The sequence below is a fragment of the Neofelis nebulosa genome, chromosome 13 (assembly GCF_028018385.1).
Source record: "Neofelis nebulosa isolate mNeoNeb1 chromosome 13, mNeoNeb1.pri, whole genome shotgun sequence".
NCBI lineage: Eukaryota > Metazoa > Chordata > Mammalia > Carnivora > Felidae > Neofelis > Neofelis nebulosa.
In genome coordinates this window covers 9,832,441-9,859,369 of record NC_080794.1, presented here as the reverse complement: position 1 = coordinate 9,859,369, position 26,929 = coordinate 9,832,441, and positions in this window count along the sequence as shown.

The following is a 26,929-nucleotide window of genomic DNA, read 5'->3' as shown; positions in this document are numbered from 1 at the left end:
TCTGTTTTGTTTCTTAAATTCCACATATGAGTGGAATCATATGGTTTTGTTTTCTCTGACTTATTTTGCTTAGTGTAATACATTCTAGCTCCATCCACATCATTGCAAATGGCAAGATTTCATTCTTTTTGATGAGTGAGTAATATTCCAGTGTGTGTGTGTGTGTGTGTGTGTGTGTATCACATCTTCTTTATCCGTTCATCAGTTGATGAACATTTGTGCATTCTCCATAGCTTGGCTATTGTTGATAGTGCTGCTATAAACATTGGGTGCATGTACCCCTTCGAATCAGCATTTTTGTATCCTTTGGGTAAATACCTAGTAGTGCAATAGCTGGTGAGCAGGGTAGTAGTGCTTTACTGTTTACAAAGAGTTGTCATGTATCATCCCTCACTTAAACTTCTCGATAAGACTATGAGGGTGACATTACTGTTATCTCTGTTTTATAGATATTTATATTGAATATCTATTATGGCACCTGCTCCAGGAAATAAAGAAGATGTAGAGAAGGGTGGGAAGATGACACCTCATTCCATTGGCTTATAATGTGAAATAATATTTACATTTAATTAGATAGAAAATGAAAACAGATCAAAGGTACAGTTGTGCAGCAATTAGGGGTGCAGTGGCCTGTGTCATATGAGCAAACACCATTTGCTGTCAGGAGAAGAGACTGGATGTCCAGCAGCTCCAAAGCCGTAGTTGTCTTAGGAGCCTGCTAAATACATTGCCAGTCACTTTCTTCTCATTGTCATTTTTGAATATAAAAATGAGTGTGAAATGCTGCCGGAAGTTGGATTGTACCATTTTGAATTATTTAAGTCAACATACACAGAGTCCTTGGCTACAGAGAAAACAAAACAAACCAAAACATTACTCTTTTATTAGTTGACTGGATGATTGAGGAGTCAAGAGAAACAAAAATACTCTATTTTTTTTCTGTATTTGACATTCTCAAATGAGACAACAAAAGGCTACATAAAAGTACAAACCATGGGGATTTTCTCTTCCTCTTCCTCTTCCTCTTTCTTTCTCTTTTTATCATTGTCATGAGCACTCTCCTTGTGTGGTGGCTTCCAACAAGGGTTTAATGTGCTTTGTCCACTCAAAACGTTCCCTCCTCATTATGAGAAACTGCATGAAGGAAGGAAGGGGCCCAGTAGATTCCTTCGTCTTCTATATTAAGAAATTATTTTAACGTACTTTAATGTCTTGCAACCAGAACGTGCTGCTTTTGTTCCATGTGAGTTTCGTTAGGCTAATACATTGATTTTGATGAGCAACCAGGAACCAAGCTGTGTAACTTTAAGTAAATCACCTAATTCTTTAGTCCTTAATTGCCCTACCTATGAAGTGAGGGAATTGAACTATGTGATGTCTGTTCTTCTTACTTTAAAATTTTTGTGGGTCTACAACATGCATAAGAAACTCAGTATAACACCCTGCCTGTCCTGGAGCTTGTGGTGTCCTTCTGCAAAGTTCCATTCTGGTCTGTCTGTTGTCTGGGAACCATTGCATATAGTCTCAAAGATTTAATACCACAAGAATATTGATTACTTCCAAACACAGATCTATAGCCCAGCTTCCCCAAGTCATGTTTGTAGGACATTAGTGTTCCTCAAGATAGTAATAGTAATTTATTCAAAAACAGTTCCAGTGGATGTAATTTTTAGTATTCTGCTTACTCTGTTCCCAACTGGGAGATAAACAAAGCACATAGAGCATCAAGTTCAGTAAAACTTCGGTTGGCGAGTACGGTGCCTTCTAGAAACATGCTTGTAATCCAAAGCACTTGTATATCAAAGTGAATTTCAAGAACTATTGGCTCAGTTGTGATCATGTGACATTCTGCGTCAAGTACGACTCATATTGCAAGACATCGCTCGTTTATCAAGTTAAAATTTATTAGAAAGGTGTGCTCGTCTTGCAGAACTCGCAGAACAAGTTACTTGCAATCCAAGGTTTTACTTGTACTTTGAAAACTGTTGCAGTGTGGAAAGTTGCTTAGGACAATGTCTCAAGACCTGTTTGGGGTACCAGCAGATGCCTTTGTTTACTTGTCTTCTCTGGAGCCCTGCAAATCCTCAGTAAGCACAGAACATACAGGTCCTAGTGCTTTGAATAAGTCATTTGAGGTTAGACTCCTTTCATGTTTGCTTATGTGAGTCATTGAAAGACTAAGATCTCACATTTTTATTTCTCAGAATTCAAATATGGTTTTTTTGCATTCATATTTTCTGCAGTGAAAAAATCAGTATAGTACAAAAGATCTAATTGATCAAAATCTGGATGATTGCTCAAGTCAGACAAATAAAAAAAAGGAAAGAAAGGAAAAGGATGCAACAGATTGTGCATTTCCATTTGCTCATCAAACAAATGCTGCAGTATTTATGATTTTCCTTCTACTTCAATGGCAGAAAGAACAGATGTTTAGCATGGTTGGAAATCCTTAAATGAATACTTACTGTAGAATGCAAAAAGCAATTGATTGTTCGGATGTACAAGCTTTTGAAAGCCAAATATTTCAGATATGACATGAAATTTAAAAGATGGTGTTCCTGAAATCATATCACAAAGACTTTTTTTAGCTCATATAAGGAAGTAAGTCAGATGATACTATTTTATGAAATCCAACCATGTAAAATAAACTTCACAATGACTGATTCTGTCACTGAAAAATAAAATTTCCTGTAAATGTTGGAATAAAGTTGGTGAACACTGTAATTTTTGTGTGCACACATATATTAGGGCATATGCAGAGCTTATTCTAAGCCTAGCACTACCTAAACCTCACTGCTCACCTGTGAACTGTATTCTTAAACAAGGTCATTCTTATCACAAGACACAATTGCAGCTTACCTTAGTTAATTGTTAATAGCTCCGACCTGTGGCTTTCAGTAACCAAGTTATCAGGTCAGTGCCATGTGGGACAGTTACCTGCAGTGCAACTAATTCCTCACTATCTTTATTCTGGGCATTAGACAAATTATCTTTCATGAGATAAAGTTAAATGGATAAATTTAAGTGTCGGAAGAATATCTTATTCCTTGTGAAGATAATAACAGCGGTCTAAGAAAACAGTGTTGTATCTTCAAACATTATTTATAGTAGATATTCTCCATCTGCATTCTATGGCTACAGTTTTGGTTTAACTCTGAGAGGAGATTTTGTCATTCCATTAGGTTCCCTGCTTCTTTAATCTTTTCCAAAAAAATGAGATTTCTACAAGGAGAAAGTTTAAGAAAAGCAAATAAGAGGTCTATGCTTGTTAATCAACAAAAATGAGACATTTAAATAAATTGAGCTTTTTCGGTCTTAATCCGACAAATTCCCCCCAACGAGGTTAGCATTAAAGATTAATTTGGCCAGAGGAAAGAATTAACAACAGGAAACCAAGTAAAATATACTGTAGCTGTCCAGCCCAATAATTGTATCATAATTTCTTTTCTCCTCTCCCAAGTATATGCCTAAGTGGTAAATCTTATGTAGGAAATATGCTGAGTGCTTATAATTTTTATTTTTTATTCACTAAAGTTTATTCATTTTGAGAGAGAGAATGCACTGTGCAAGCAGGGGAGGGGCAGAGAGGGAAGGAGAGAGAATCCCAAGCAGGCTCCATGCTGTCAGCTGAGATACTGATGTGGGGTTCGAACTCATGAACTGTGAGATCATGACCTGAGCGGAAATCAAGAGTTGGGTGTTCAACCAACTGAACAGCCCAGGAGCCCCAGGTTCTTATAATTTTTAAAATTCTCTTGCAGCTCTTCTCACTTGGTTTCAGAGGTATGGAGAACACTTTCTTCTTCTTCCTCAGACATGACTCTCACCTTCTCTAAAAGTCCCAGCTTTGTTTAAATTTCTGGGTCCGGGTGATGTGGAATTTAACTTGGCTCATTCTTTCAGTTCTAAGTAAGCTCTTCATATGTCAAATTCCAGTTTGAGGCAATCTGTTTAAAATGTGGGGATACCTAACACTTCTTTAAACTCCATTTGGGACCCATTAAAACTTCCTGAAAATCAGAAAAGTGTTCATTTAGCATCTTGCTGCATAGGCTGCTGCTATCAATCCTGCTAATAGTGGTGACTGTGGGTTCCAAAGAAAGAAAGCTTCACAGTTACAATCTAGTTTAAAGTGAGAAATGCTTGTGGTTTGTCTTGAGGTTTCTCTCAACCCTTAGCCCTCTGGTTTCTTGATTTATTTTGGAAGCTGTGGTGGGGGTTGTAATAGAAATTAAACAAGTGGTGAAAGCATCCTCCCAGTTTCCTCAGTCTCTTGCTCTAAACACCTCCCTCCCCAGTCCGAGCCATACTTCAGCTCCTGGTATCGTGGCTGGCACTGATGAAGAAATGACTGTCTGGAATGACCACAAGCCTCTTGCATGATGAGCTCAGCTCCACTTTGGGAGGGACGCTAAGATAGCACTATACTGACCCTGCGAAGGCCAAGCTCCAGGATGTGGGCAGGGCTCCTGCCAGTGTCTATGGGAACATGGGCAATTTTTTGAGAAGTCTTTATACTGACTTTATCAATGAAATTCATGGGTCCACGTAAGGTATATCAATTTATAGTTTTAGTTTTCGGCTCAGAAGAATGGGTAGGGAAGAGGTACCCAAGCATTTGTTTGTCATCCAACCGGTTTATGATCCAAAGGATCAGAGGATCCTTTCTGATATTTAGGCACTGTCATCTTCCATTCAGATCTAGGAACTATCTCTTCATGGACTTTATTACCAAATGCACTTTCCTGGCAAATTTTATATGTCCACCACAGTAGAAAGGCAGCAATTCTGTTACTGCTTAAAATGGCACGGCTCCTTGGAATCTGTTTCTATTGAAACAATATAGATATTCTTGCCTTACATCCTTTATCTGATGCTAATTACATTGATACTCATGACACTATCCTTTCCATTGAGTCTTCTGTGAATATTAGATACTGTCTAATAATAGCTTGTTACTGTGCTTTGCTGAGAATGAGCCCAGGTGCAAATCTTATCCAGAATATTCAGACTAATGTGAAAAATAATTCACTCTTGTCGTGTTAAGTTTATTGTGAGGAGTTTGTGGTGGAAACACAGTTCAACACATCTTCAAACCACGTCTTCTCTTGAACTCTTTAGGCCATGCTCACAGTATTCCTCTTGCAATGTTGTCCCTGCCCTCCACATACCAACACAAGTGGGGAGGGTGGTTGAGGGGCAAAGTAAGAAAAGCGGTCTTATTTGCACAAGGAATGTCAGTCCCTCGTCTGGTATGGCTTCCTAATCACCAACAAGAGCACAACATCGTCGTATCTGTTGGAGGCAAGAGAAGACAATGATTGGTATGGCCCATTTCTGTTGTAGAGCAATAATTTCAAAATCCCTAAAAAAGAATACACACAGTGGAGGAGGTGGTCGACTGCATCTGGGGCTGGTGGCATGGAGAGCACAGGGTAAGGGAATTCTGCCATTACTCCACTACTCTCAGGTACAAACCAGAAGCAGTGATGGATGGGTGAGAAGCAATTAACCATCCTGCACATGGCTCAGGCCGAAGGGTCAGTGGTCCTCTGGTAGCCCATATCCATGAATGCCTTCTAGTTCCTCCATGGGTCAAAATCACCCCAAATCGGCATGTAGTCATGATTCTGCAGCACGGTCTCACATTATCCTGTAAAAGAAATACCATACAATCCAGTGGGAGTAATCTGTTTACCAGACTCTTCTCCTAGAAGTAGGGACTTAACGCAAGGTCCTGGGATAACCCCAAAGGCATGAATCCTACATCTCCTCGTTGAGGCATCTGTAGAGCAGGTATGGGAGAGATGAGTTAATGGGATAGGGTTGGAGAGTTCCCCAAAAGGGAGAAATGGGGACTAGGGCCAAGCAGTCCAGGCCTGGGCCCCCCTGACACGATGATGGTGTTGGCCCACAACACAGGAAGGATCTAAAGACATTTTCAGGAAGACATTCCAGAGTGGACATGAGGACCCTACTTGGCCAGGTCTAGCAGTGGTACTGCCTATGCCTGGCATGGATAAGGGTTGGCCAGTGTGTGCCATCTCATGAGTGAATATCACATCGTTACTATCTGGAAAAAATTGTCCTTTAGGACACAGATCATCTATTTTAACTCCGATAAGAATGACTGTTAGCGATTTCCGCCTGTTTTATCTCAGATGGGATGAGATGGTCTGTCAACACTATGTTCTCTGAAGCCCTCTTGTACCAGATCATAGGTGAATTTGATGTTAAGGTTTTACCTTCCCTTCTCCTGCATATGTCTAGACTAAGTCTGAGATCTCTGTGTGTTACTGATCCTCAGAGGCCCTTTCTTTCTTTGCTCTAGTCACTCATGTATACTTGATCCAAATCTTTGGCCTTTATCTTTTTTCTGAGTGGAGTCTCTAGACACAGATGGCTAGCATCCTGACTAGTCCCAGTCAGCTGGCTGATTTCCCTCAAGTTTTTGAGTGAGTTGGGCAGAAGAGAAACTGTAGGATAAAATTAACCATATCTGGGGCTCTGGCTTCCAATTTTTATAAAATCTACTTTATGGGATTGGAACACAGTACATGTGACTCTGAGGAATTCCTCTGACTGGACCAGAGACACACCTATGCTTCCTGCCCCTTTGTTTCTCTTCCTGTCTCTCACCCCCGTTCCCACCTGGTGGCTCTAAAGAGATGAGCACTAGACAGCATGTCAAGCAGGAAGGACAACTGTACCAGACCAGACAGGAGAAGAAACCGAAGCAATCCCCAAAACCCAGCCCAAAGAAGGAAAAAAGAATTACAGACGAGAGGACTGAAAGAGGTCGATCCCCAAAGTGGTGATCCTAAGAAGAACATCCTGAAAAAGATTTCCAACTGGGCATAATTGCTTTTAGAAGCGTCATCCTACCCCTCCCTACCCCCAAACCGTGCACTCCAGCACCAGTGGTGTGTTTGCTGTCGCTCCAAGCTGGCAGCCCATGTCCTGTTAAGAAAGGTGAAGAGGGGAAGGAAGGCGGGGAATCTGCACCCTGGTCCGGAGCAGGGAGCTTGCTTTCCACCTGGAAAAGGTGGGGGCAGGCACGCTGCCTCATGAGCCTTCATTCCTAGGCCACCGTGAATATATGGAACTTACTCTTTATTTTATCTTCTCACAACATGAAGGTTTTTGTATTTTTCGTTTGTTTTGGCTACAAATCAAGAGATAGAAAAGGAAAAAAAAAGTCACAAGTTCCCCTGAATTTTTCTCTCAAAAGCTCTTCAAGCCTGCTGCTGTTCGTGGAGAAAACAAAGTGTGAAAGTAAATCATGGAGACTTTTTGGAAAAGATTAGTTTATAGGAAAAAAAAAAAAGTAGGGCACCTGAAATATCAAAATAAAACTGTGACTCACAAACCAGAACTCTGATTAACAGGGTATTATGTAATGTGTTATTAAGACCTGGCCAATAACAGAGTACATTATATGAAACAACATTAATGGGAATAAATATAATCAACCAGTCCCTCCCTCTCAAAAATCTGTACCAGTATTTTAATTTTTCAGGCAGAATTTATTTTTTTGACTGAAGTTGTTCCTTGGTACAAAAAGCGATGAATTAAGATATTGCCAAGGTATTAGAACTTGCTATATTCAAGAGACATATATGTTTTCCAATTCTCTGAATATTTAATAATTTGATTGAAAAAGATACTTCTAGATATCTGTTGAAAGTGATAAGGGAAATTAGAGCTCATCTACGTTTCTACAATATAAAAAATTAAACCAGTTGCTTGGGCATTTGGACAATAGCATTACTTTGTCTAGATAAAGTTATGTTGCTTGAAACCAAATATTATAAGAGAAGTATGTTTATATGTGTTTTCAGATATGCTTTTCCTTAGCCATTTATATATGCAGTTTCACAATAATTTAAACTATTTTATTTTTTTTTTTTTTTTATTTAAATTTTTTTTTTTTTTTCAATGTTTTTTTTTAATTTATTTTTGGGACAGAGAGAGACAGAGCATGAACGGGGGAGGGGCAGAGAGAGAGGGAGACACAGAATCGGAAACAGGCTCCAGGCTCCGAGCCATCAGCCCAGAGCCTGATGCGGGGCTCGAACTCACGGACCGCGAGATCGTGACCTGGCTGAAGTCGGACGCTTAACCGACTGCGCCACCCAGGCGCCCCGAATTTAAACTATTTTAAATGCAAAAAAGATGGCTTTCAATTTTATTTATTTATTTTTATTATCTTTCAAAAATTTTTAATGTTTATTTATTTTTTTTTTTAATTTTTTTTAACGTTTATTTATTTTTGGGACAGAGAGAGACAGAGCATGAACAGGGGAGGGTCAGAGAGAGAGGGAGACACAGGATCTGAAACAGGCTCCAGGCTGTGAGCTGTCAGCACAGAGCCCGACGCGGGGCTTGAACTCACAGACCACGAGATCATGACCTGAGCCGAAGTCGGACGCTTAACCGACTGAGCCACCCAGGCGCCCCAATGTTTATTTATTTTTGAGAGAGAGAGGGAGAGACAGAGCGCCAGTGGGGAAGGGGCAGAGAGAGAGGGAGACACTCCATGCTCTGAGCTGTCAGCACAGAGCCTAACATGGCCCTGAGATCACTGACTGAGCCTCCCCGTGCCCAGCTTTCAATTTTAAATACGGAAAGAGTTTATGTCAATGAGCATATATCTCTTCTTGGGAATTTATCACAGATTTTTCAAAGCAAATTTGTATCTCAATGTTCCCATTAGCACTGTTTCTTTAGGACAGTTTGTTGTAGAACTTAGTTTTTCCAAGCCAAAAACGGCATGCTTGTACTTCAAGAGTAATGAGTTCATTGCCCTATGACAATGGGCTGTTTTGCATTCTTTGAGCAGTTATCTATTGAGCACCTTAGGCAGGCACAGGGGACAACAGGAAGTTTCCTGCCCACAAGAAACCTGGGATCTTGGTCAGAAAATACATCTTGACACGAATATTCATAAGGAAAACAAAGAATAAAGCCTAAGAGAGTCTGAAATGAAACCCTACAGAATTATAAAGCATGGAATAAAAACATTTTGTATAAAATCTTTTTTTTTTGCCTTTTTTTTTGAGACAAGGAATAAAGACATTTCAGCCAGAGAGAACAAAATGGGCAAGTTGTGTTTAGGAAATGGCCAATAACTCATTTTGTCTGAAGCATGGAATAACATAGGCATCAAATGGTATACGGAGTTTGCAGCTGATGGTGAAGAAATCGGAGTCTGAGTCTTTGGAGGAGACATGTAGGAAGACACAACTGCAGGCAGCTGGAATGGGGACCTGGGAATATGGGAGAAGAGTAGCTGGGCATTCAGATCCTGAAGCCCTCTGCGCAGAGGAGAGAGGCGGGGCTACCCAAGGGCATGACTTCAGAGGACTGGAAATCAAGAAGACAGGGAACAAACTTAGGGTTGCTGATGGGGTGTTGGGTGAGGGGATGGGCTAAATGGGGGATGGGCACGAAGGAGGGCACTTGTTGGGATGAGCACTGAGTGTTATCTATGTGATGAATCACCGAGTTCTGTTCTTGAAATCATGATTATCCTATATGTCAACTAACTTGGATATAATTTTAAAAAGTGAAGAAAAAATGATAAAATAATGAAAAATAAAGTAAATATGAAAAAAAAGACAAAAGGTGGTGGGAAGATCCCAGGACCCTACTCCTCAGGGGATGTTTGGAGAAACAAGAACGACTGGAAGGAGAGAGAAAGCATGGTATAGAGCACCCGTGGGGGTAAGTCAAGCAAAGAATAATCAACAGGGGCAAATGTTGTGAAAACCTGATGAAGGTGTAGCCTGAAAAGGTGATAGGGTTTGGAGATGAGGTGATTTTTGAGCTAAGAATTCAGCTGATAGTTCTGGCAGAAACACTTAATATGTATCCATTTAAAATGCAACAGTTATTTCTGAAATGATTCCTCTGTGGCATGAAAGAGTTGCTGCCTTTTTTAAAAGGACATAATGTACATTGTAGCCTAACCTGGACCCTGAAAAATCCCCTCTTCATGTCTGGCATTAACCACCCCCAAAAATCCTGCACAGGCGGTCAAGACAATGGAAGTGATGGTAAACTCATGCCCTTCAGGTTTTATAAAGAAATCGAAATCGAAATTACTAGGCTGAGGTATGTATAACTATGCAGAGAGAGACAAGTTCTGCAAAGCTAGGTGTTAAATAAACCTCAAACAGATGAACTTTTAACTTCTTTCTTAAGATTTATTACAAAAATGAACATGTGTTCCCAGGAAACAAATGCAACGGACTCAAGATGAAAAACAAAAACTTAACCAAGGATAAAGTCAAAGATTTAAATAGGAGGAAAACAGTAGTTTTCTTTTAAAAAGTTAAGAAATGTAATGCAAACAAAGGTGCATATTCTTGGAGATGGAGTCTTATCTGGGATAAGCATTCTTTAAAAGCCAAACGTACAAGTTAAAAGCAGCTGGCTTCTCTACTCCTTTTGGTTCTTTGTTCTTTACTGTAAATATACTGATTGTTCATCTGTTTAACTAAGGTCCGCAGGGCTGAGAGAACATTAAAGGTATTTGCCGCCCTTGATTTGTCATGAGCTACAGATCTGTACACAAGTAAGGGACTGCTTGGACTTGGACCAGAATATATACACATATTATCTTTTTTCCTTATGTGGTGGTTTTTCAAAATGACGTTTTCCAAAATGAGGCATACCTTTGTGAGATTTACAACTTTTCAAGGAAGTAGTATGAATATGCTTCCCTAAATAGCCCTAGAATCGGGTAGAGACTGCATTATTAAAGCACACTGTGCTGATCTCAGCGTTGGAATATTTCTTTTATTTTTTTATGTTTTTAATGTTTATTCATTTTTGAGAGAGACAGAGCATGAGCAGGGGAGGAGCGGAGAGAGAGGGAGACACAGAATTCGAAGGAAGCTCCAGGCTCTGAACTGTCAGCACAGAGCCCTACACGGGGCTCGAACTCACAAACCGTGAGATCATGACCTGATCCGAAGTTGGACACTTAACCGACTGAACCACCCAGGCACCCCAGGTCTTCACATCTTTCTAAGGTTAAGCTATAATTTTTCTGAGCTTAATACAGTGATTCATACTTTTGTTTCTGAGTATATACCTAAGTTTTCTCACATGCAGAAAAGGTAAAGAAAATGTCATATCATAAGAGGGCTAAAGGAAGGAGGACAATTGCATAGCTAAAAAGTTAATGTTTCTAACTGTGATGTAACTCACGAACCAAGAACTGGGAACTCTATGGTATTAAACATTTTCTATTTAAAACCTGGTGACATTTATCCATTTTTTAGAATCTTTGAGGTGGGTTGCAGTTAATCTGTTACTTAGCAACTCTATAAATTTAGTAAATATCTTATCATCCAGGATTCAAGTAAATGTATTATTCTGAGTCAATAGGAATCATTGTAAGTTTGTTGGTAACAAATATTAATCATAAAATGGTGTTTTTTCCTGTTTCATTCATAGCGAGTAAAACCAAAAATCAATGTGGTTTGCTTGAGGAATATGTTTTCTACATATGTATATGTGTTTCCAATTTAACCACTCTCAACGATATTAATATATCGTGGTTGTCCTCTAAGGAAGGAATTCAATAGTTGCCTACAGTAGTTTAGGATTCAAGCAGATTTTGCTCAAATCTGAACTCGGTATGTGATCTTGGCTAAGTTGCTTTCCTTTGTGAGTCTCTCCCCTTCTCCAAGATGAGCATAATAGACCAGATTCATAGTTCAGAGGTGATTAAGTAATGTCAGACCCAATAGCTTAATACCTTTTTGTAACTTAAAACTTACCAGCACATAGTCACCTCCCTGCCCCCATTTTTGCATGTAGGACCAAAGTCTTTTGTTTCTGTCGATGCCCGCAGACAGATACCTCTGAGTCCTTCTTGAGTAAACCATAAACATAAGACTTTGACTAAAGTTGCAGTTCTTAATGTTTAATTTCAGACGGTAGCGTATAAACAAGCACTGATGAAGCACATTCAGGAAAGTCAGTATGTTTACATTCTTAACTCATATTTTATGGTTATTTATCCTGCACCTAATTCCACAGATGGTTTGGGGGCTAGGGTCAAGGGGCATCCACTTGCCTTAACTGAGTTTCCAGCTATTTGGCTTACTTTACTTTGTACAACTGTGTGTGACTGCTGTCTGTTACTGTTCCTGTTTTCTGCTGTCTAATAAAAAGGCATGGTGAACATAAGGAGTGAAGGTATAAACAGAAGAAATCAGAAAGCCCCCTGCATCAGGTGACTAGGCCCATATTGGTATTTTTACAGGGAGAATGGAGAACCCCTGGTAGTTCTGAAGCAACAGCATGTAAGTTAAAACTCTTCTGCAGTATGAATGATCTCAAGCCATCTTCATACACGTTTATCAAAGCAAAGCCATAGCCTAATATTTTACACAATCTACATGATAAGGAAGGCTGTCCTGATTACTGCATGGGCACAGACACTAAATTCCTCTTGCTATCTTTCACAGTATTTTTGTACTCAGTGCACAGAGCGGAAGCACGGTGCGTCGACCCCTTTCTGCCGTGGACTGTCCTTTACTGTCTGTGGCCTATTTTTTCTAACTCTGTGTCGGGGGGATCGCTAGGTGGAAAGTTATGAGCTGGGGAAAGATGCTGGGGATGTTTCTCTGAGAGTCATGAAGCCCACATAAGAAGGTCACATCACAAGGACCTGCCATATTCTTTCTTTCTTCCTTTCTTTCTCTCTTCCTTTCTCTCTTCCTTCCTTCCTTTCTTTCTTTCTTTCTTTCTTTCTTTCTTTCTTTCTTTCTTTCTTTCCTTCTTCCCTCCCTCCATCCATCCATGTATCTGTCTATCATCTATCAATCCATCCATTCATCCATCCACCCATGCATTTATCATCTATCCATCCATCTATCCATGCATCTATCATCTATCTATTCATCCATCCATCCATACATCTGTGTATTTATCATCTATCCATCCATCCATCCATCCATGCATCTGTCCATCTATCATCTATCTAGTCAGAGTGGATAGAGTTGAGATTTTGGTTTCATGGATGCTTTGTTTGTACAAAACCATACTGTTCTTCCATAACATACTTGCTCATTTCCTCCTTAAATTTCACATTCAAGTGATACTTAATTCAATATTTTAAATTTAAATTTGAATGTCTGTGTGACTCAGTCAATTAAGTGACCTTTTGATTTTGACTCAGGTCATGATCTCACAGTTCATGAGTTTGAGCCCCGTATCAGGGTCTGTGCTGACAGTGTGGCGCCTGCTTGGGATTCTGTCTCTGTCTGTCTGTCTCTCTCTCTGTCTCTCTCTCTGTCCCTCCCCCACTTGCTCTCCATCTCTCTCTCAAAATAAATAAAAATAAATTTAAAAAAAACAAATTTAATTTGAACAGAGCTTTTAAAACTTAAATTTTGATATTTTTAATAGTTCAAGTGTCACGTTTTGTTATTTTAGAGTTATCCATTTTAGTTAATGTGTATACAATTTACTAGCCACTAAATTTAAAGCTCTAAACATCAATCAGTACATTTTCAAAATTTATCTATTTCGTGTGTCCTGACTCCTAATGGCTATGGTCCTAATGATTGTGCTGCTCATAAGTTTGTCCATAAAGACATGGATTTAAAGTCTACCATTTTCTTCCTATTAGAATTCAGAAAAACTCATGCTTATCTGGCTCAAATATTATGGGCACTTGCTGACATTATAAAATTCACTAGGTTAGACTGTGTGTATTGTAATAGTTAGGACTGTGTTCAGCTACAGGCAATAGAAAATCAAATGAAAAATCGCTTCAACCAGGCAGGGGTTTTATAGGTTTATTTGTTTTTTCAGCATATCAAGTATTCCAGAGTAGGCTGCCCAAGACTGGTGGTGTGGCCGCACGACTCGGCTTGGGATTCAGCCGCCCTTCACATGTTATACCTGTCACCTCTGATTGGCCTCCAGGGTCGCACTGAGTTTCAGGCAGGAAGAAGAAATAAAAAAGCCAAAGGGCACATGTCTGCTGAATCTCCCTGATTGAAAAGAAGTTTCCCTGAAGCTCTGTTCAGTGTCATTAGGTACCTGTCATTAGCCACATTCAGTTATCTCTAATTGCAATGGAGCTTATACGTTGAAACTTAAAAAAATTTTTTTTAATGTTTATTTATTTTTGAGAGAGGCAGAGAGGGAGAGAATGCAAGCAGGGGAGGGGCAGAGGGAGACCCACACACTCACACTCACACACACACACACACACACAGAATTGGAAGCAGTCTCCAGGCTGAGCACAGAGCTGACGTGGGGCTTGAACTCACAAACCTTGAGATCATGACCTGAGCTGAAGTCAGGTGCTTAACCAACTGAGCCACCCAGGCATCCCTATATGTTGAAACTTTTTATCTGAATGTGTTGTAGTCCTGAACAAGTGGGAGCCTTTTGGTTCCAAGGAAAGGAAGACTAAATACTGCATAGACTGACATCAATCAGCATCTTGCACAAGGCACTAAGATCCATGTGCTTCTGCATCATAGAGGTCTCCGAAAAACTGCAGTGTGAGGTTTGTTTCCCCTCTGCCTCCATGTGTGTTGAGATGGAAAGTGAGGAAGGGTTAGCAGGGAGGCGCTACATTCTGACATGTTCTCAGGTTTGAAGCAGAGCCTCGGAAATCCCAAGTTCTGTGTTTCTGAGCAGGAATAGTCTGCTAAATGACAGAAAGTATGTTATACTTTAACACTGCTGTGACACCAAGGAGTGAAGCTGGGAATTGGGGCAGATGTTGGGTAGACAGTTACTCCCAAGGAATCTGGGAGAAATAATTTGCAGTTTGGTGATAGTATTATCAAATTTTGAGAAAATAGCCAATCCTCCATCATACAAAATTTTAAATTTAAAATGCCCGTATTTTCACGCTTCATCCTTTGAGACTTGCAGCCTAGGCTTAACTGGTTCCTTAGATGTTACAATGTAATCTACACTTTCAATATGTGCACTTAAAATGTTGTAAACTTTTTATGTCGCCAAATGTGTAATGTTTTAACTCCATAGTCGGTGATAAACATTAAAAAAAATCACATGTGAAATCCATAAGAAAGAAAGAAATTTCACATAATATGATAGTCTTGAAATACCTGTGATATATTTTTATGAGAAGAAATGTGTTATATAATAGCATATTCTCTTTTTTTCATAACATGACTTCAAGTGAGTAATTTCCTATTTACAGATGTATTCTAACTTTGTGTCCATTTGGAGTGGAGATCCTAAAGGTCACTATATTTTTTTAATTTTTTAAAGTTAATTAATTAATTAATTTATTGAGGCAGAGAGAGACAGAACATGAGTGGGGGAGGGGCAGACACACACACACACACACACACACACACACACACACACACAGAATCTGAAGCAGGCTCAAGGCTCTAAGCTGTCAGCACAGAGCTTGACGCAGAGCTCGACGCAGGGCTCGACGCAGGGCTCGACGCAGGGCTCCAACTCACGGATGGTGAGATCATGACCTGAGCCCCAGTCAGATGCTTAACCGACTGAGTCATCCAGGCACCCCCTAAAGCTCACTATTTAAAAGTGTGGTATTTGGGAGCACCTGGATGGCTCAGTTGGTTAAGCATCAAACTGTTGGTTTCAGCTCAGGTCATGATCTCATGGTTTATGAGGTCAAGCCCTGTGTTGGGCTCTGTGTGGACAGCATTGAGGTTGCTTGGGATTCTCTCTTTCTACCTCTCCCCCCACTTGCACTCTCTCTCAAATAAATAAATAGTCTTTAAAAAAATAAAAAAAAGTGTGCTATTTTTAAGACAGTATAAATGAAATTTTTTGAAAGTATTTTTTTAAAGATTTTATTTTTAAGTAACCTGTATACTCAACATGGGGCTCGAACTCACAACCCCAAGATCAAGAGTCACATGCTCCATGCACTGAGCTGGCCAGGTGTCCCTAAAAGATACATTTTCTAAGAAATTGTACCTCTGCTTTGATTTTTGCCAGGATACTGTAGATCCCAGGCTAAAAAAAACTTCCTATGACTTTAAAAAGCATTCAGTACAGCTTGAAGCTGGACAAAATGCAAAATGTTTATAAACTAAAGTTTTCATATGTGCCTTAACCAAAATTCAATTTTAGTTCCTCATTTTCCTATTTCTAATCATACCTACAAGAAAAACAAAGACTAGTTCTGTGCATATAATAGCACAAATTCAATTATCTTTTGAAACTAGGTTTCTCTCTTTGTAAATTGGATTAGTTATAACCTCATCATTTGTGAAAGGAAATAAAATTGTTTATAAAGAAAATAGTTTTTTTTTAGTTTTTAGTTTTTCAAAGGTTGTCTCTTGGTATTCTTATATTTTGATGAAATTGTGTGTATATTCAACTTCTAAAAAACTTAAGAAAAAAAAAATCATTGTTAACCTTTTCTTCTTCCAGTACTGCCCTACCTGTAGACACCTGGAATTCTCCTCAAGTTCTGAGAGTGTCGTCTGTGCTTTCTCAGAGTACTACTTTGCCTCAGGCTTGTCTCTTGCTTTTTACCCAAACTTGCTTATCTCATGTTCTAACATGACAGACATGCTGTTATTCACACCCACCCCAGGCAGTTTATTAGAGATTCCCAACACATTAGTGTATCTTAGTGCAAATTTATACAAGGTCTTTCTGAGAGAGTGTTATCGTCTGGTATTTTATCAGCTGGCGTGTGAGTAACAATCCCGCCGACAGATGTTGATACGTGCCCCATTCAAAATATAAAAACATTTCAGAAATGGTGCATTGCAAGTGTGCTCTCTGTGCTCCATTTTCTTCAGTTAATTTTAATCCAATATGATTGGAATGGAGAAAGCATTCTTTTATAGCATTTGTACAAGTGTGTAGGTATTTGTATACACCTACATATAGTTTCCTTGTAATTCCCACTAGGGAAATGCTGGCTTAACCCTATGGTATAATTCTAAAAGGGACAATTTAAAGTGGCACCACTGTAGCCAGGAAAGTAGATACATGGACCTTTGAGAAGGACGGAGGAAGAAACCAAAGAACTTCAGTGTTCACAAGACAAACAGAGAAGGAGAGAGAGGAGTTGAGAAGGAGCAGAGAGAGGTTGGTGTCACACAAAACCAAGGGACGAGAGAGAAGTCTAAGGTGGTGACGTAGTGCATAGGCTGATAAGATTTATAAGGAAGTTAATTGACACGTGCCTAGAGATGATGGAAGCGTCAGCTGTTGTGGGAAGAGAGGGCACAAACCAGATGATGCGAAGCAAGAGGAGACAGATGAGAAAGTGTGACTTTAAGTAACCTTCCATGAAGTTTGGGTGTGGAGGTAAACATTTTGTGCAAGGGTGGAAAAGACTTGGGCTTTTCTTCAGCTGAGGGGATGAATAAAAATGGGAGAATCCTAGAGAGAGCCAGAGAGCCAGGCTGAGCGTGTTCAATTGGGGCAGGTGGGTTCTGAGCACAGGTGAGGTGGGGCAGGTGAGCTGTTTCAGGACCCGTTGTGTGTGGGCAGTAGGGAACTGAAGACATTGACCTGTGATCAATTCGTGTGTGTGTGTGTGTGTGTGTGTGTGTGTGTGTGTATAGTAAGAGAGGGAACAACAACAACAACAACAAAACCCCACAAAACTATGCTAACCATGAAAGTGGTTCTTTTAGGACAGAAGACTTAAAACTTTAAAAGTAAGAATGATCATTGAGGAAGACGATATGAGACTAACCAGTGATGTGTAAAGACTTTATTTTGCATCCAGCTAAGTGTAACTTCAGGTTAACATTCCCTTCCACCTCCTCTCCCAGCTGACTGCCTTACAGAATTTCTAAGAAGATACTTAAGAAGAAAAAAATGAGGAGCTACAGAAAACACCGATTATATTGCATTCATTGTTAAAAATGTACCAGGATTTGTTTTTTGTTTTTGTTTAATTGTTTTTTGATTTTTTATTTATTTTCCAGAGAGAGAGAGAGAGAGTGAGCGAGAGAGAGAGCAGAAGAGAGGCAGAGAGAGAGGGAGACACAGAATCCAAAGCAGACTCCAGGTTCTGAGCTGTCAGCACAGAACCCATCATGGGGCTCAAACCCATGAACTGTGAGATCATGACCTGAGCTGATGTAAAGAGTTGGACGCTAACCAACTGAGCCACCCAGGCATCCCCCCACCCCCTGCAAAATGCACCAAGATTTGTTTTAATCAGATATGGTAAGACACACAGACAATGAAATGACTGTCATGAAGAAAGACATTTTTATGCTCGAAGATCCCTCGAAGCAGGAGTCATGGGAGGTCATGTAGGGCCACATGAGGAAGCAGTAGGGGCAGTCAGGAGGCAGGAGTAAGAGGAAAATTTGGACAAAAGCCTTTATCATGGTTTCTGTGAGAAGGAATGTGTGAGGCAGTGAAAACAGACATAGCATTGGCTAGTTGGAATAGTGTCTGTGGGCTCTGAAGTGTAGGGACCACCCCAGCTTGTCTGATAGCTGGCCGTGGGGTGATCAGAGCAGCTGGATGGTAGCTATGAGTGTGAAAGTTCTAGAAAGGAGGTGGTTGGCCTATGTAGGCTTTGGATGGTTTAGTTTGCATGTGAGAGGCATGCTCCACAGAGGAATTGTTTGCTATCTCTAAGAACTGGCTAGCCCAGGAAGGGTAGCCTCATTAGTGGGTGAGGCTTCAGATGCCAGAGTATCAGAAATGTAGAAAAAAAAATGAGGGGCACCTAGGTGGGTTCGGTCGGTTAAGCAACACTTGGTTTGGGCTCAACTCATGATCTCACAGTTTTGTGGGTTCAAAACCTGCGTTGGGCTCTGCACTGACAGTGCGAAGTCTGCTTGGGATTCTCTGTCTCCCTCTCTCTGCCCCTCCCCAACTTGTACTGTCTCTCTCTCTGTCTCAAAATAAACAAATACACTTTGAAAGAAAAAGACATATAGAAAAATTATACATATAATTATAATACTTCCATAAAATTACATAAAATATACACAATTTTTTTCTATATTTTCCTTTTTAAAAATATTTTATATAGGGGCGCCTGGGTGGCTCAGTCGGTTGGGCGGCCGACTTCGGCTCAGGTCATGATCTCGCGGTCTGTGAGTTCGAGCCCCACGTCGGGCTCTGTGCTGACCCGCTCAGAGCCTGGAGCCTGTTTCGGATTCTGTGTCTCCCTCTCTGTCTGACCCTCCCCCGTTCATGCTCTGTCTCTCTCTGTCTCAAAAATAAATAAACGCTAAAAAAAATTTTTTAAATAAAAAAAAATTTATATATAAATATAAAATGAACAGAGCCATCAGAGCTATATTTGCGAGGTGGAGAAAACAATTGGTGGTCTGTTTCAATATTGTCCTCCTCCGTGCCCTAACAACACCAACCAAGAAGGAGGTGGAAAGATTCAACTCGATCCACAGCCTGTGAATCAGCGTCCACCAGCAAAACAGAAGCGACCCTGGTTCCTTCTGACTGTAATAGTGTAATTCAAACAGCGGGTCACACGGGTGAGGAGTGGCTGACAAGATAGAGACTGCAAGGCGTCCTGAACTTCGCTACCGCGTGAAGCCACGATCTGCCTAGGACTGCAGAAGCAAGAGGTAAGGCTAACAGAGCTCAGACGCCAAGGGATGAGGGCAGGAGCAGAAACCAGGCATTTGGCTCCCTCCCTGCTGGAAGCTGTGAGATAAAGGAAGGTCCTATGGAGTGGGAGCTGAAGCTACTGAGCAGATGTCTGGAGGCCGAGCGGGCAGAGACACACAGTTCAGCCCTGCTTCCCGTGGACTCAAAAATGCCCAGAAGCCAGAGGACAAGGGAGCGTGGAAAATACTGTCCTGAGGTGAGGGGCAGGCAGGAGACTGTCGGGAAAGGATCCGAGAGCAAGCAGGGCATATCCTGCAATGCAGAGACCAGGCTCAGCGTGACTAGAACGACAGGAAGCCTCCTGGGTGCTTATTTCCGAGCAGCTATGTCCAGGTCGCCCAGCTGCTCTCCTCACATCTGTTATAGGAAAGTGGAGCCAGAAGGAGAATACGGGCAGCAGAACCCCTGACCCTCAGTCTTCCACGCCGCAGACGCAGACGGGGTGACAAGGGCCTGTCAGGAGGCAGAATTCCTCAGCTGGATCCCTCAAGGGAAACCCCTGCTTCAGTCTTAACAGCAGGCTCCTCTCTGCAGCCTGGTTGTTTTTGCAGGACAGACTGTCCTCATCAGTTCCCATTGTGAGAACCTAGATGCAGCCTCTTGCAAGCTTCCTTTGACTCTGCTAAAGCTTGTTTAAAATGTGCGTTTTGGACTGCATTGCCTGTGAACGACTTTGTCCATCGGTGGGAAGGAAGGGTGGTTTATACACTGCCCTCTGGCTTCACATGAGCATCAATTGTCCTCTGATCCCTGTGTTAGCAGAAAACATACTAAATTAGCTGTTTCCCTTCTCGTTCTTTCCTAACTAGATTGATTTGGTCTAGGACTCCAGACTCAGGGCAGAAAGAAGCTCTGTGCTCTCTCAGTGGGAGTTGAAAGGCAACCTCTGTTTCATGTGGGTTACAGTAGTATGACTGTATTATTATTATTATTATTACTATTACTTTAGAGGGGAGGAGGGGCAGAGGGAGAGAGTGTACCTTAAGCAGACTCCATGTTCTCTGTGAATCTGAATACTATAACCCCACGTGTGGGTCTGAGAATTCTGCTGGATCATTCCCTTCTTGGAGGCACGGGGTCTGCTCAATAAATAATTGCTGATTAACTAGTAATTTTCTTTAGTGCTGTGACAGTGTCTTCAAACTGTAGCCAAATGGGGAACAGCTAATTACAGAAATTACAATGTCCACCTAGTTCTAGAAAAAAGCAAGAGTTTTGCATACACTATGCCTCTCAAAATGGAGAGTGACCATTCTACTGATAGCATGAGTCTCCACTGACCACAGTGAATAGGCACAAGATGAATTCATCTTCAGTTTTATCCAGTTCGAACCCTCATAAACTGACTTCCGTGAAGTGAGAGAAAACATCAGGAAATGTTCCTGACATACCTTGGCCAAAGTGGTATTATATATAAAAGTAAAAAGAAGAAATATGTACATAGACCATAGTTACGTTTCCACTAACATCTAAACTTTTTTTTTTTTTTTTTACTTTTATTCCCCGAAAACCAAAGTACAGTCTCTGCCTGAAAGGAACTGACATATTCTTTTTGACTTATTTAGTGGTTTTAAATCAGAATGTCTTCTCAGCATGGGAGGGTAGGTCAAACAGCAAAATAAGATTGGAACAAAGGTCAGGATATCTGACAGAAGCCAACCGTGTAGGTGGACCATCATTATTTACAAACATAAAGAAAGTAGGTGGCAGGAAACTTGAAAAGGAAAATTCAATGCTTGTGCTAAAATAAAGAGCAGCCCAAGCTGTCCAAAACAATTCTCCTTTTTCTAAATCAAATGTGAAGACCAGAAAAGAAAATGATATTGTACAGTCCTGGTGCCTTTCTCTTTGTCTTCATTGTCCTTTCTCATTTTAACTTTGTCCTATCTGCCCAAGCTTTCCTTTTCACTTCCATAAACGTTCGCTGTGTTAGTGATCCATCATAGCAATGAGGTTAGGTCATGCAAAATATTCATTTGTTCTTTCATTCACTCATTCAACTTGTTTCATACTTCTGCACATACTTTTTCTGCACATACTTTTTTTTTAATGTTTATTTATTTTTAGAGAGAGAGAGAAAGAGACAGAGCGTGAGCAGGGGGAGGGGCAGAGAGAGAGGGAGACACAGAATCCAAAGCAGGCTGGAGGCTCTGAGCTGTCAGCACAGAGCCTGATGTGAGGCTTGAATCCACGAGCCACCAGATCATGACCTGAGCCAAAGCTGGACGCTTAACCGACTTAGCCATGCAGGCACCCCTATGCACATGGTTTTTGAGTACCTTCTGTGTATTAGGCACCAAGTGCTGAGAAAGCAGTGGTGAGCAAAACAGACAAGATCCCTGCCCTCTGGGTTTTACATTCTAGTGAGGGGCGAGAGGCAATCAATTAATTAAAAAACTAAAATATATAATAGACTGCATGGGTGGTAAGTTTTAGGAAAAAGATAAAGCAGGAAGGGGGATAGAGGTGGTCATGGAAATTTCACCTTAGAGAGGATCAAGGGGGCTGCTCTAGGAAGCGAACATTTGAGTCAAAACCCGAGAGAGGTGAGAGAATGAGCCATGTGGATATTTGGGAGAAGAGTGTTCCAGGCCAAGGGAACAGCCAGCACAAATACAAAAGGCTTTGCCTGGGGAATTCCAACAACAGCAAAGATGCCTTCGTGGATCCAAGTGAGCAGGGGAGGGGCGAGTAGGTGTAGTGGGCTGTGGGGTGACAAATCCCGAGAAACCCTTGACCCGTGGCAATAAGTTTGTCTTCTACAGTGAGAAGTGAAGCCATGGATTCTTTGAGCTGCCATATTGAGAAGAGGCTGAAGAGAGTGAGGGTATCAGTTGGGAGACAAACTCGGAAGCTGCTACAACAATCCAGGCAGGGGGTGATTGTGGTGTGAGCCAGGGTGGTAGCCGAAGAGGAGGTGAGAAGCGTGTGGGTTCTAAACAATATGCTGAAGATAGAGGTAAAAGAATTTGTTGATGGACCAGCTCTAGGGTAGGAGACAAATGAGCAGAGCCAGAGATGACTCCAAGGGTTTTAGCCTGAGCAGTGGGAGGCAAGGGATTGTCCCCACTGAACATGAAAGCCTGTGTTAAGAAAGGATTTGGGAGCAGGGAAAAGTCGAGGCTCATTTTAGGACAGGCTAGGACTTGGATGTCTATCGGATATGCAAGTGGAAATGTCAGATAGGCAGATCGATACAAGAGGTTGGAGTTCACGGAGGAGTCTGTGGCTAGAGATAAAAATGCAGGGGTTGTCAACATACAGATGGTTTTGAAAGCCACAGAACTGGGCAAGATAGTGAAAAGATTTAAAGTAAAAGGAATATAAATGTTCAAAGGATTGGTCCTGGGAACAGGCCTACCACAGCCAAGGGCACAACCATGGGCCGCAGGACTCCCTTAGGGAGGGACTCATGAGCAGAAAGAGGCAGAGAAGCAGGGCCAGTGCAGGCACAGGAGAGCTGAGAGTCTGGTGACCTGACGGCCGAACACAGCAGTGGCTTCAAGGAAGAAGAGCCCACTGTGCCAAACGCTAAGTGTTCTAATAAGCTGAGGACTCAGCAGAAATCACCGATGGCTTTGTGATACAAAAGAAGTAGGACACGGCCGTTCCCTGGGGATGATTCAGAGTCTCGGAGACTCCAACAGGCCAAGTTTTACAGCACAGCTCTATGCAAAGTGCCAGGAAGTACAGAGGGGTAGGTAGGTAGCCGCTCTGACAGAAGGCGGTGGGAAAGAGTGGAGGGGAAAATGTGACATAACCACGCAAGTGTTGACAGGAGAAACTGTTAAGAGCTAAGGCAAGTATTTGAAGACATTATGCAGTAAGTGACCAAGAATAAATCATTTCTGTTCAGTGGACTTATCTTAGTGAAACTTGGTCTGGAAGACGTTCCTTTCCTGTTGTAACTAGGGCTGTCCTCCCGCCCTTAGTAATCCTGTTTTGGATGCTTCTGAAGGCATTTCAGGGAAACAAAGACAAACACACCTGACACTAAGCATATGGCAGAAGAAGCCTCGGAAAGTTTTGTATCACAGACACTTGTGCAGGGGCAGCCAGAGACAGGGACGTCTGCAATGGTGTAAACGCACTTGAGGCAAGATGTATTTTGGGATCTGGACTTCAGCAGAGATGTAAAACCCTGTGAAATCGGTTTAGCAGTGCAGCTACTAAAAAGAGTTCATTCTATCACTGACTTGTAAGAGAAGAGAAAAACACTTAGGACGTAATGTAGAATATAAATGGAGGGGCACCTAGGAGGCTCAGCTGACCTTCGGCTCACGGTTTGTGGGATCGATCCTCATGTTGGGCTCTGTGCTGACAGTGTGGAACCTGCTTGGGATTCTCTCTTTCTTCCCTTCTCTGTCTCTCTCTGTCTCTGTCTCTCTCTGCCCCTCCCCCAGTCCCGCTCATGTGTCTGTGCTCTCTCTCTCTCTCTCAAAATAAATAAGTAATCATTTAAAAATAAAATTAAAAAAATAATAATGTAAATGGGAAGTTGGTAAGATCTGTAAAAAAACCAAGACAGAGAAACTTGGCTGGATGTTTCGCCACTTCCTCAGCAAAGTGGTCTTAGAAATTCCGACCAGAACCGCAGCGTGTGCCAGTCGTAATTCGTTGTAAAGATGAGTGACAGGGTGTCGAGAACAAGAGCGCTTTCTGAATTTGCACTACTTTGCTTGAAATTCCAGCTTTCTAATTCACTAACTTTGAGACTCTTGGAAAGCTAACTTAACTCGTTATAGTGAAAAGAACAAAAAATGGGTGACTAATACAACTTTTCTGCGTTAAATGAGATAATACATTATAGTGTCCAGGGCAAGATAATCACTCAATACAATGTATCTATTATTAACAGGGTGTGTATGCCTAATGTAACTCTCTAGTAAACTCCTCCCATTCCCTCCAATGTTTGATTAGTCATTCTCGACTAATATTTTCTTGCCTTTATAGGTTCCAGAGTAAAGAACACTTGAGATTTGGTTATTAATTGGTTAGACTTCCACTGGTTTTTGACAATAAGATTTTGTCACTCTCTAAGTAAACTGAATAAGATATACCCAACAAATATTATTTCCTTATTTTTATTGTTTCGGTTGCACTGTGTTATTAACGGCATTTGAATTGTATTTTGAAGTATATTTAGGTATTTTTCAAGGATAAAGTCTGCTCTAGAAAGAAATTCTTGGTATTAAAGCATGGTGACATGACAAGGGTTCTTAGAGCACAGTAGTGGTACAACGTTGATTGCAGGATAGGATCCGTGCATATGGCAGGTAGGAATTAAGGCAATGCATGTAAGAGCACTTTTCACAATATGCAGAAGAACTTGCACATTGAATTAAAGTTTTTTTCACAGAGGTTTAATTAACGTACAATGAACTATACATATTTAGAGTATACACTTTGATAAATGACCTTTTTTAGCCCTAGTAATATTCCTCGCTCTGAAAGATACTTTGGCTACAGCAACTATAGCTTACTTTGGATTAGTGTTAGTATGCTATGTATTTTTCCATCTTTTACTTTTAACTCTCTGTAACTTTATACTTAAAACTGGGTTACTTATTGGTAGCATATGGGTTATTTGTTGGCAAAAAGTTTGATCTTATTTTTTTTAATCCAATCTGAAAGTCTGTTCTTTAATTGCAATATGTAGACCCTTTACATATCATGTGAATATTCATATCTGTGTCCTATTTAGTCCTATATGTTCTGTGTTCAATTTTTCTTTTTTTTAAATATCTTTTGAATTCAGTGACTATTTTTTAATGGTTCTATTTTAGGTACTGTCTTGGCTTTTGAACTCTAATTCTTTGTTACTATATAAAGGTATATATATAAGGTAACAAGAATGTTTCTAGTTATCTCATCCTGTCTTTTTTTGTTTGTTTGTTTTGTTTTGTTTTTTTGGTTATACATTCTACTTCTGACAACTGTTACCAGTCCTACAGTACACTGTTGTTACTTTTGCCTTCAACAATCAATTACCATATAAAGAGATTTAATTAGTAAGAAAAAAGCCTTTTGTATTTACCCATGCTATCACTATTGCTGGCGCTTTACATTTCTTGGTGTAGGTTCAAATTCATCTTCTTTTCTTCTGGAGAACTTTCTTCAGTGTAGATTACAGTGCTGGTCTACTGACGGCGAGTTCTTTCAGCTCTTCTTGGCCTAAAACAGTCTTTATTTTGCCTTTTCTTTACAATGTTAATTTTCATCAAATTTACAATACTGATTGGTGGATTTTTTTTTTTCCTTTCCATGTTTTAAGATTTTGCTTTACTGTCTTTTGGCTTAAGTTGTTTCCAGTGAGAAATCTGCCATTATCCATACTTTTGTTCCATTGTGTGTAATTCGACTTCTTCTCAAGTGATATTATGATTTACTCTTCATCTCTTTATCAGTTTTTTCCCTGCCCTCTCCCATCCTCTTGGGACTATAATTAAATATATACTAGGCCATTGAAGACTTCAGGATTTTTACGATTTTTTTAAATGTTTATTTATTATTAAGAGAGAGAGAGAGAGAGACAGACTGGAAGCGGGGGAGGGACAGAGAAAGAGGGAGGCACAGAATCTGAAGCAGGCTCCAGGCTCTGAGCTGTCAGCACAGAGCCCGATGTGGGGCTTGAACTCACAAACCGTGACATCATGACCTGAGGAGAAGTTGGAAGCTTAACCAATAGAGCCGCCCAGACACCCCAGGATTTTTACAATTTATAAAGTATTTTTTTAAAATGTTAAGTTTTAGGGGCGCCTGGGTGGCTCAGTCGGTTGGGCTTCCGATTTGGGCTCAGGTCATGATCTCGCAGTTCATGAGTTTGAGTCTGACATTGGGCTCTGTGCTGACAGCTCAGAGCCTAGAGCCTGCTTTGGATTCTGTCTCTCTCTCTCTCTCTCTCTCTCTCTCTCTCTCTCTCTGCCCCTCCCCCACTCATACTCTTTCTTTCTCAAACATAAATAAACATTAAAACAAAATTTAAAAGTGTTAGTGAAAAATACTGAGGCCCTAAATGTAAGCAGTGGAAAAGAAGCACAACCAATGGAATGATATGTACAAAGTAGAATTTACTGTTCGGGACATTGGGCAGGGTTAATGAGGCACACGGAAAAATCTAGAAAGTGTCATTTGCCTCTAGTTTGGACATTTGAGGGCTATTTAGTTCACTAAGCAACACACAGAAAAGCATTAGCAATAGCTTTGAGGGTATTAAGAGAGATGATTCTAGATGTCCATCCAAGTGTCATGCAGGGTATTCGGGTTGAAATGCACATTTGTCAGCTGATATGCTTGGCAGGCGAGTTTGATGGGG